Source organism: Pygocentrus nattereri, chromosome 5 (genome assembly GCF_015220715.1).
Source record: "Pygocentrus nattereri isolate fPygNat1 chromosome 5, fPygNat1.pri, whole genome shotgun sequence".
Taxonomy (NCBI): Eukaryota; Metazoa; Chordata; class Actinopteri; order Characiformes; family Serrasalmidae; genus Pygocentrus; species Pygocentrus nattereri.
In genome coordinates this window covers 18,444,695-18,452,779 of record NC_051215.1, presented here as the reverse complement: position 1 = coordinate 18,452,779, position 8,085 = coordinate 18,444,695, and the positions used below count along the sequence as shown (strand labels likewise).

The following is an 8,085-nucleotide window of genomic DNA, read 5'->3' as shown; positions in this document are numbered from 1 at the left end:
TGCCTCAGGTGTACAAACTATTGTCATTAGTGGCAACAATTGGAGCTACATCTGCAGGTGTAGAGAGGAGCTTCTCCTGTTTAAAGAGGCTCAAGTCTTACACCCGCAACACCATGGGCCAGGGCCGTTTAAGCAGCCTAGGTCTGCTGGCCATTGAGAGGACACTAGTCAAGTCCCTGGAAAAGACGCCTTGTTGGTACGACAGGGTCATAGATAATTTTCTTGAAAAGGAACAGAGGGTAGAATTTACGTATAAACCGACACATTTTATGATGTAGGCCGAAATTGAGCTTCTCCTCCTTGAAAAACCAGCATCCGCCACTGTTTCAATGGCCAATACTGTAAGCCAGCCTCAACCAGTAGCTTTATGGGATTGGGAATGGGTTGACCTATGAAGCTCAGCAAGGCTGATACCTAGTCAGTGACTGGATGGTAAAATCTGCTGCCTTGCCAGTAGTTCAAAGCTTTTCCACCAAACCTTTGTTTTGAAACTGAACTATAGAAAAGAAGTTGTGGGACTTGTGGGACTAAGCAGGAGGCCAAAGACATTTACTGGGAAGTCTGCATGTACTTAATTGTATAGTTCAGTGAATAATTTTAGCCACCAGCTTCATCCAGTGTATACAACTCTATCAGAAACCCTTGATCTCATCTCATGTAAAAATCTAAGCAATGTGGGACTTGGTTAGGGCTTTTATTAAAAACTCACTGAGATTAGAAGTTCCAGTCAGGTGATGAACCTAATCTCTACTTTGAAATGAACATGAATTTTAATTAAATTAAGAACTGTAAAAATAGTCAACCTGTCCTAAGTCCTTATAGAGTGCTGGGATACATTAAATGGCCAGTACTGGAAGCCAGCTTCAAGCAGTGGCTATATGGGTCTGGGAGCCCTTTGATTGGATTGCTTTATGAACCTGCTGCCTTGCCAGTAGTTCAAAGGTTTTCCACCAAAACTTTGTTTTGAAACTGAACTATAGAAAAGAAATTCATACATGTGGGACTAAGCAGAAGGCCAAAGACAGTTATTAGGAAGTCTGCATATACTTGTTTATATATTTCACTAAATAACTCTAGAAAACCTGTATAGGCCTCCAGCGTCATCCAGTGTATGCAACTCTATGAGAACCCTTGGTCTCATCTCATTTAAAAATCTAAGCATTGTGGGACTTGGTCAGGGCTTGTATTAAAAACTCACTTACATTAGAAGGTCCAACGTCATGTACATTTCAACCTTGACGTTGAAGTCAGGGAGTAAGGAACTTAAAAAAAAAAAGTCAGCTTTTAATAACTCCTAATAGAGTGGTGGGATACTTTAAATGGCCAATACTAGAAGCCAGCTACAAACAGTGGCTCTATGGGGTGGGAAGCCATTGGGCTGGATTGATCTGTGAAGCTAAGCAAGGCTGGTCCAGGTCAGTGGTAGGCCATGCTGCTGATCCAATAGCTGAAAGCTTTTCCACCAAACGTTTTTTGTCTCATGTCAGAAACTAACCAATAAGGGAAGTTGCAATTAGGTTTTGAACCAAACCTTTACTTTGAAATAAAAATAACATCATTTCAAAATGTAGTTTCATTGTCTCAGTAGACCTCGAATATACTCTGTACAGTCATGGCCAAAGGTTTTGAGAATGACACAAATATTATATTTTCACATGATCTGCTGCCCTCTGGTTTTTATGTGTGTTTGTCAGATGTTTTTATCACATACAGAAATATAATTGCAATCATATGAGTAACAAAAGCTTTTATTGACAGTTAGAATGAGTTAATGCAGCAAGTCAATATTTGCAGTGTTGACCCTTCTTATTCAGGACCTCTGCAATTCTCCCTGGCATGCTCTCAATCAACTTCTGGACCAAATCCTGACTGATAGCAGTCCATTCTTGCACAATCAATGCTTGCATTTTGTCAGAATTTGTAGGTTTTTGTTTGTCCATCCGTCTCTTGATGATTGACCACAAGTTCTCAATGGGACTAAGATCTGGGGAGTTTCCAGGCCATGGACCCAAAATCTCTATGTTTTGTTCCCTGAGCCATTTAGTTATCACCTTTGCTTTATGGCAAGGTGCTCCATTATGCTGGAAAAGGCATTGTTGATCACCAAATTGCTCTTGGACGGTTGGGAGAAGTTGCTCTCGGAGGGCATTCTGGTACCATTCTTTATTCATGGCTGTGTTTTTAGGCAAGACTGCGAGAGAGCCAATTCCCTTGGCTGAGAAGCAACCCCACACATGAATGGTTTCAGGATGCTTTACAGTTGGCATGAGACAAGACTGGTGGTAGCACTCACCTCGTCTTCTCCGAACAAGCTGTCCCAAACAATCGGAAAGGGGATTCATCAGAGAAAATGACTTTACCCCAGTCCTCAGCAGTCCACTCCCTGTACCTTATGCAGAATATCAGTCTGTCCCTGATGTTTTTTCTGGAGAGAAGTGGCCTCTTTGCTGCCCTCCTTGAGACCAGGCCTTGCTCCAAGAGTCTCCGCCTCACAGTGCGTGCAGATGCACTCACACCTGCCTGCTGCCATTCCTGAGCAAGCTCTGCACTGCTGGTAGCCCGATCCCGTAGCTGAAACACTTTTAAGAGACGGTCCTGGCGCTTGCTGGTCTTTCTTGGGTGCCCTGGAGGCTTTTTGGCAACAATGGAACCTCTCTCCTTGAAGTTCTTGATGATGCGATAGATTGTTGACTGAGGTGCAATCTTTCTAGCTGCGATACTCTTCCCTGTTAGGCCATTTTTGTGCAGTGCAACGATGACTGCACGTGTTTCTTTAGAGATAACCATGGTTAACAGAAGAGAAACAATGATGCCAAACACCAGCCTCCTTTTAAAGTGTCCAGTGGTGTCATTCTTACTTAATCATGACAGATTGATCTACAGCCCTGTCCTCATCAACACCCACACCTGTGTTAATGGAGCAATCACTGAAACGATGTTAGCTGGTCCTTTTAAGGCAGGGCTGCAATGAAGTTGAAATGTAAAAATTAATATTTGTATCATTCTCAAAACTTTTGGCCATGACTGTACATGCAAAAGAAAGTCTCATTTGTTGTTTGTGGTCTTCGAGCGCCCTCTACTGGACTATTCGGGTTATTCCCGTCATAATATGAGGATTTTTATTCCTTTCCGGTTTTCACGACCAAGTCACGGTCAGACTGCTTTTGCTTTTAAAGGCATTCTTTTCACCACATGGGCAATACCCATGAATATAACTTGTTTTCTTTTTGCTTCGTGTCATTTGTATACCTATGAGAACAAGCAACATGCTTTGTAGCGTTTTGTTAAAAACGGCTTTTCTTTGCTTCCGTAATGGCGGCTAAATTTAACATGGTCAAAGTTACTGTCGAGCATGTGTGTGAGCTTCATATTCTGTAAGAATGTGCGCTTCATTGACACATATATGAGCCGAAAAGCATCTGTTTGTATTTTGCAGTTTTACAATAAAGGAATAAGACAAAGGGACCTGAACATCAGCTCTGCATCATTATTCTTGGTCCATCGTATACCGTTGTGTAGAGCTTGCTGGATAACGAAATAGCAAAAGTAGACGAGGCTGAAGCTAGTTACTTATTTGCAGCTCCCGATTCGTTTGGCTCCTTATTCGCGGTTTCTCTTTTAGTGAATGACGGCAGAATGAAGGGACAACACAAACGCCATATGCTGCGCAGTTTCCCATTTTAACTGACTCGGAGAGACTAATGAAGGAGACATTCTAATGAAGGAATTAGGAATGTGTGCTGTGTTTATCTTACCAGTGTTCGTTTTTTTTCTCCTTTGCGTTACTACACGTCGCCCCCGCCCCCGCCAAAACGTTGATTTGAGAATATCTGACGGCCGATTGTTTTCGTCATTGCTAACAGTTTGTTACATTAGAATCGCATTAATATCATAGCAAAGACCACAAATGGAGTACAGAGTGGGCACAGAGTTCGATGATGGTGCCTTGGCTATCAAGTACAGTTTATATTTCTCTTCAGCATGGCGTGGAAATTTTTCAGAAATTAAAATGAAAGATGTGTATCTGCTGGGATAGGCTCCAGCACCCCCGCGACCCTGAAGGGAAGTAAACAACACAAGCACATGGACAAAAATGGAAGGGGCCAATCGTGACACTAATATGTAATAGAATTAATCAACTATAATGAACTAATTAAAATACAAAAGTAAGTACAGTAAACACTCTAGCACTACTATAGATGTTTTGCATTATTTTGTTGCCTGAAGAGTATTCTGATCATAGCATAACTGTTGTGATAGCTAAGCCATGTGTTTCTGCTGAGGGGAGACTTTTGAAAATGTGAACTTAGTACTGAAAAATGCTTGTTAGTGAATGTGAAAAAGTATAATTTTTTATTTATACCTATTTCATAATGATTTTTCAGTCATTATTATTTTACATAAGCTATTAACTCTTTGATTAAAATAGTCATTACCTGCACAGACCAATTGCTATTATTTTTTTTAAAAAGGTATTTTTTTTATCTATGAACTCTAGCAGGCTGATATGGAGAATCTACAGACAACTGACACAGACGAGCCATAAGGCCCACATTTGGTAAAATTGGGTCTCAGTACTATAACAGTTTGGGATTTTCAGTTTTTTCTGTTATAGGACAGTTTCACACATTTTGTTTTTTCTCATTACAGAAGCATAACATATGCCAACAGATTTTGAAAGCAAACAAGTGGTGCATTGAAAACAAAGCCAATTTCAAGGGAGAGGTTGCACCACCACCACTGCTGTATATGACAAGCGATGAGGCAAATGAGGCCCTGCGCAAATTTGACTTACTGCCTGAGATTCTCAGTGAAGATGAAAAAGCTAAAATCCTTGTAAATTTTTCATTTTTCTTCACAGAAATTAAAGATACACATTTCTTTCTAGAAAACATAAGAGACAAAATGAAGCTTAGAGTTTGTTGCCAAAAAATTTAGATTCATGCACCCATATTAGGCCATTGATCCTCATTAAGCCAAGACTCTAAACTGTAAAGCCAAGACTCTAAACTCTTACAAGGGTAAACTCTTATTGATTAGTTATACTTGTAACTGATTGTTAACCTTATTCATTTGCATGTTTGCTTATGTGTGTTTGTTTCTGTGTTTGAAACTGTTTTTGGAGAAAAGACATTTTATTTTTATCCTTTAAAGGATAAACTTAAAAATAATTATACTTTTACAGTTATTTGTTTTTGCTGAAGTTAATATTGGTTTAGGCTCCTGAAAGGGTCACCTCAAATGCTTAATTTATTTTTATTGCTGTAACTGATTGTTTTATCAGTTATGCCATTACTGTTTATTGATTGAACAACATTTTTACTTTATATTTACTTCAATAACTTTTGTTGTTGTTTATTGGTTGTTGTTCACTGGAATATTTATTTATTTATTGTTAGTTTTTGATTGATAGAGTGATTGTTCCATGTGTGTAGCACCTTTTTCTAGAAAAGTAGACAAAATTGTTCATGTTTTGGTGAGATCAGTGTTTGATAAATATTTCTTTATATGATGTTTTGGCTCTTATGTTGCACACTACGTACACTCAACTTGGAACGCTGGTTACACTGGAGGGTTATTAGTTTAGATGTTGCCTTTGTTGAAATAATACTCATTTAATAATAGGTTGAAATAAATGCAGTTAAACATAAGAAAAAGGGAAGCCACAATCAACAAAACATACATTGCATTACTTCTAACCACTTTAGAATATTGGTCAATGTACCATGTTGCTAGAGTCATTCTAAGCCAAATCACCTAGGGACTGTCTGGTTATGTAAATGATATTCATGAAGAAAAAAAAAAAAAAAAAAAAAAGTCAAGGCAAAATTGAATTGTGCACCAAGAAGTTTTAATTCTGAATTTTAAAGTTTTACAGAAATACTGACCTGAAGTGAAATATTAATTGAGTATACTTGTTACAAGCCAGTCTAGGCGATGAGGTAGGTGAGGTAAGACAATAAGAACCACAGAAAACCACACATGGAGTCATGTAAGTGTATTTTTGTACACAGATGTACACCACAGGCCATTTCTCCAGGGGATAAGCAAGGCCAACACAACAAAAAAAACCCAAAACTAACTCCAACCCAAACAACTAACCTAACAAAGCAAATAATCAACAAAAGACAGGGATCCAGCCTAGCTCCCTAACTAAGCCAAAACCAGGAGAAAAGAGGACTTTAAAAAAACAACAACACTGGCACTTACCCCCCTTCCAGCCATCGGTGTGTTATACAAAAAAAAAAGACAAAAGAGATAACCAAAAGGAACGCATATACACATAAAAGTTAAGCTACAAAGTGAAGTCATAAGGAACAACCAGCTAGTGTACACACAGTTTACACAGTTCCTCCAAAGGTTCCAACACACACACACACACACACACACACACACACACACACACACACACACACACACACACACACACACACACACACACAATGCTTGAAAGCCAACATGCCAAGGCACCCTGTTCCCTCACTCCCCTCTCTCGCGCTTCCTGGGTCACGCCTCCTTTAACCTTCTCTGGGGGAATGGCTCCGCCCACAGCAGCCAAACCAGGGCACAGCTCCACCTAGATTCCGGGAAGGGAATAGAAGGACAAAAAAAAAAACAAAAAGAGAGAGAGAACACGCACAAAACACCGTAACAATACTAAAATAATATTTCACTTTTATTCAACAGTTTGTATATGTTAATACATTTCCACAACAGTTGATTTATTGGTTGATGTTATTTTTATGTCAGATTATGCAATACATCATCCCTGAAATTATTTATTCCATCAAAATAAAAAGTTTTATTTTAGGTTTTATGTACTATTCTTTCATATATAGCAAACAGATGAGTTCATCATTTCTGTATGCAGTATTTAAAGTGCCATAAGTTTGAAATAGCTTCAACACTAAAATTATATAAGCTTAATGGACAATGAATATACTTTAAAGGGACTAATCTAATTAGACCTTCAAAGTATATCTGAGACTTCAGCTTCTTATTTATTTAGTGGTGTGAAATGTTGCTCAGTGTGCTATGTTACCAGCAGTAAGATATGAAATCACCATGGACCAGACCATTTTTAGGGGGAAACTGGTGTTCCTTTGAAAATATCTTATTTGTTTGTCCCATGATCATTAAGGACCTCAAGATCCATCTGCAATTTTAGCTTACTGAAATGTACTTTAATGAACTATTGCTTTATGTGTCTTGAAAATTTAATCCAAATATTTTGTACAGGGAAACTGTTCTCCCTTGGTGATTTCTCTATAACATGGCCTGACATAAATAAGGCCTTCAACATCCCTGAAGAACATAAGCTCTTTATTAGTCATGTGTGTGCATTACTGCACTACAACATAATTTTGGGACAGACTAAAATAAGATTTTCCTTGCAGTGAGAAACTGTGTGTGATATGTTATTTCTCTGGCACAATATGAATAACATCTTCAATATCCCCCTCGAATTTTGGTTTCCTATTGATCTACCTGTGGATACCTCTGCTCTATGAGCCATATTCCCCTGTACTGTAATGTATTAATTCAGCTTGGGCCAGGCTAAAACCAGGTTTTCCTTATAGGGGGAGACCGGTTCTCTATATAGGATACGTAACTGTCCTGGCCCGAGGTCAATAAGGCCTTCAGTATCCACCTGGAATTTCAGCTTCCTATTAATTTCATTGTGTGCATTACTGCATAATGTGGCATGTTCCCAGTTATTTTAATATATTAAATCAGCTTTGGCCAGGCTAAAACCAGGTTTTCCTTACAGAAACAGTGTTTTTTCTGTTTGTAATTTTTTTTTCATGCAAATTCACCCCTCTGAAATTTCTTGTTCCTTTTATGCACATTTACTAATTGTGACATATTGCCAGGTACTTCTGCGATTGAAGAAGAAGAAAAAAAAATCAAATTTTATCACACTAAATTTTGATTTGGATTAGTTTTCAATCTATTTCATGAACTCACCTTTATTTTTTCTTCAGTCTCAATCTTTAAACTTGCAATAAAAATTGGAAATGAATTGAAGGAACATCATATATTTACATAACTAAATATTTTATTCATTTACAGTCATAATCTTCA

At 38.3% G+C, this 8,085-nt stretch overlaps 1 long non-coding RNA gene across 1 annotated transcript; it reads left to right on the top strand.

Annotated features, from left to right (window-relative positions):
* The first annotated feature begins 3,128 nt into the window (after positions 1–3,128).
* LOC108434114 lies at positions 3,129–5,512 on the top strand. Its single transcript, XR_001858339.2, has 3 exons — positions 3,129–4,166; positions 4,499–4,558; positions 4,651–5,512. It is a non-coding gene; the product is annotated as an uncharacterized LOC108434114 (long non-coding RNA).
* Positions 5,513–8,085: the final 2,573 nt, after the last annotated feature.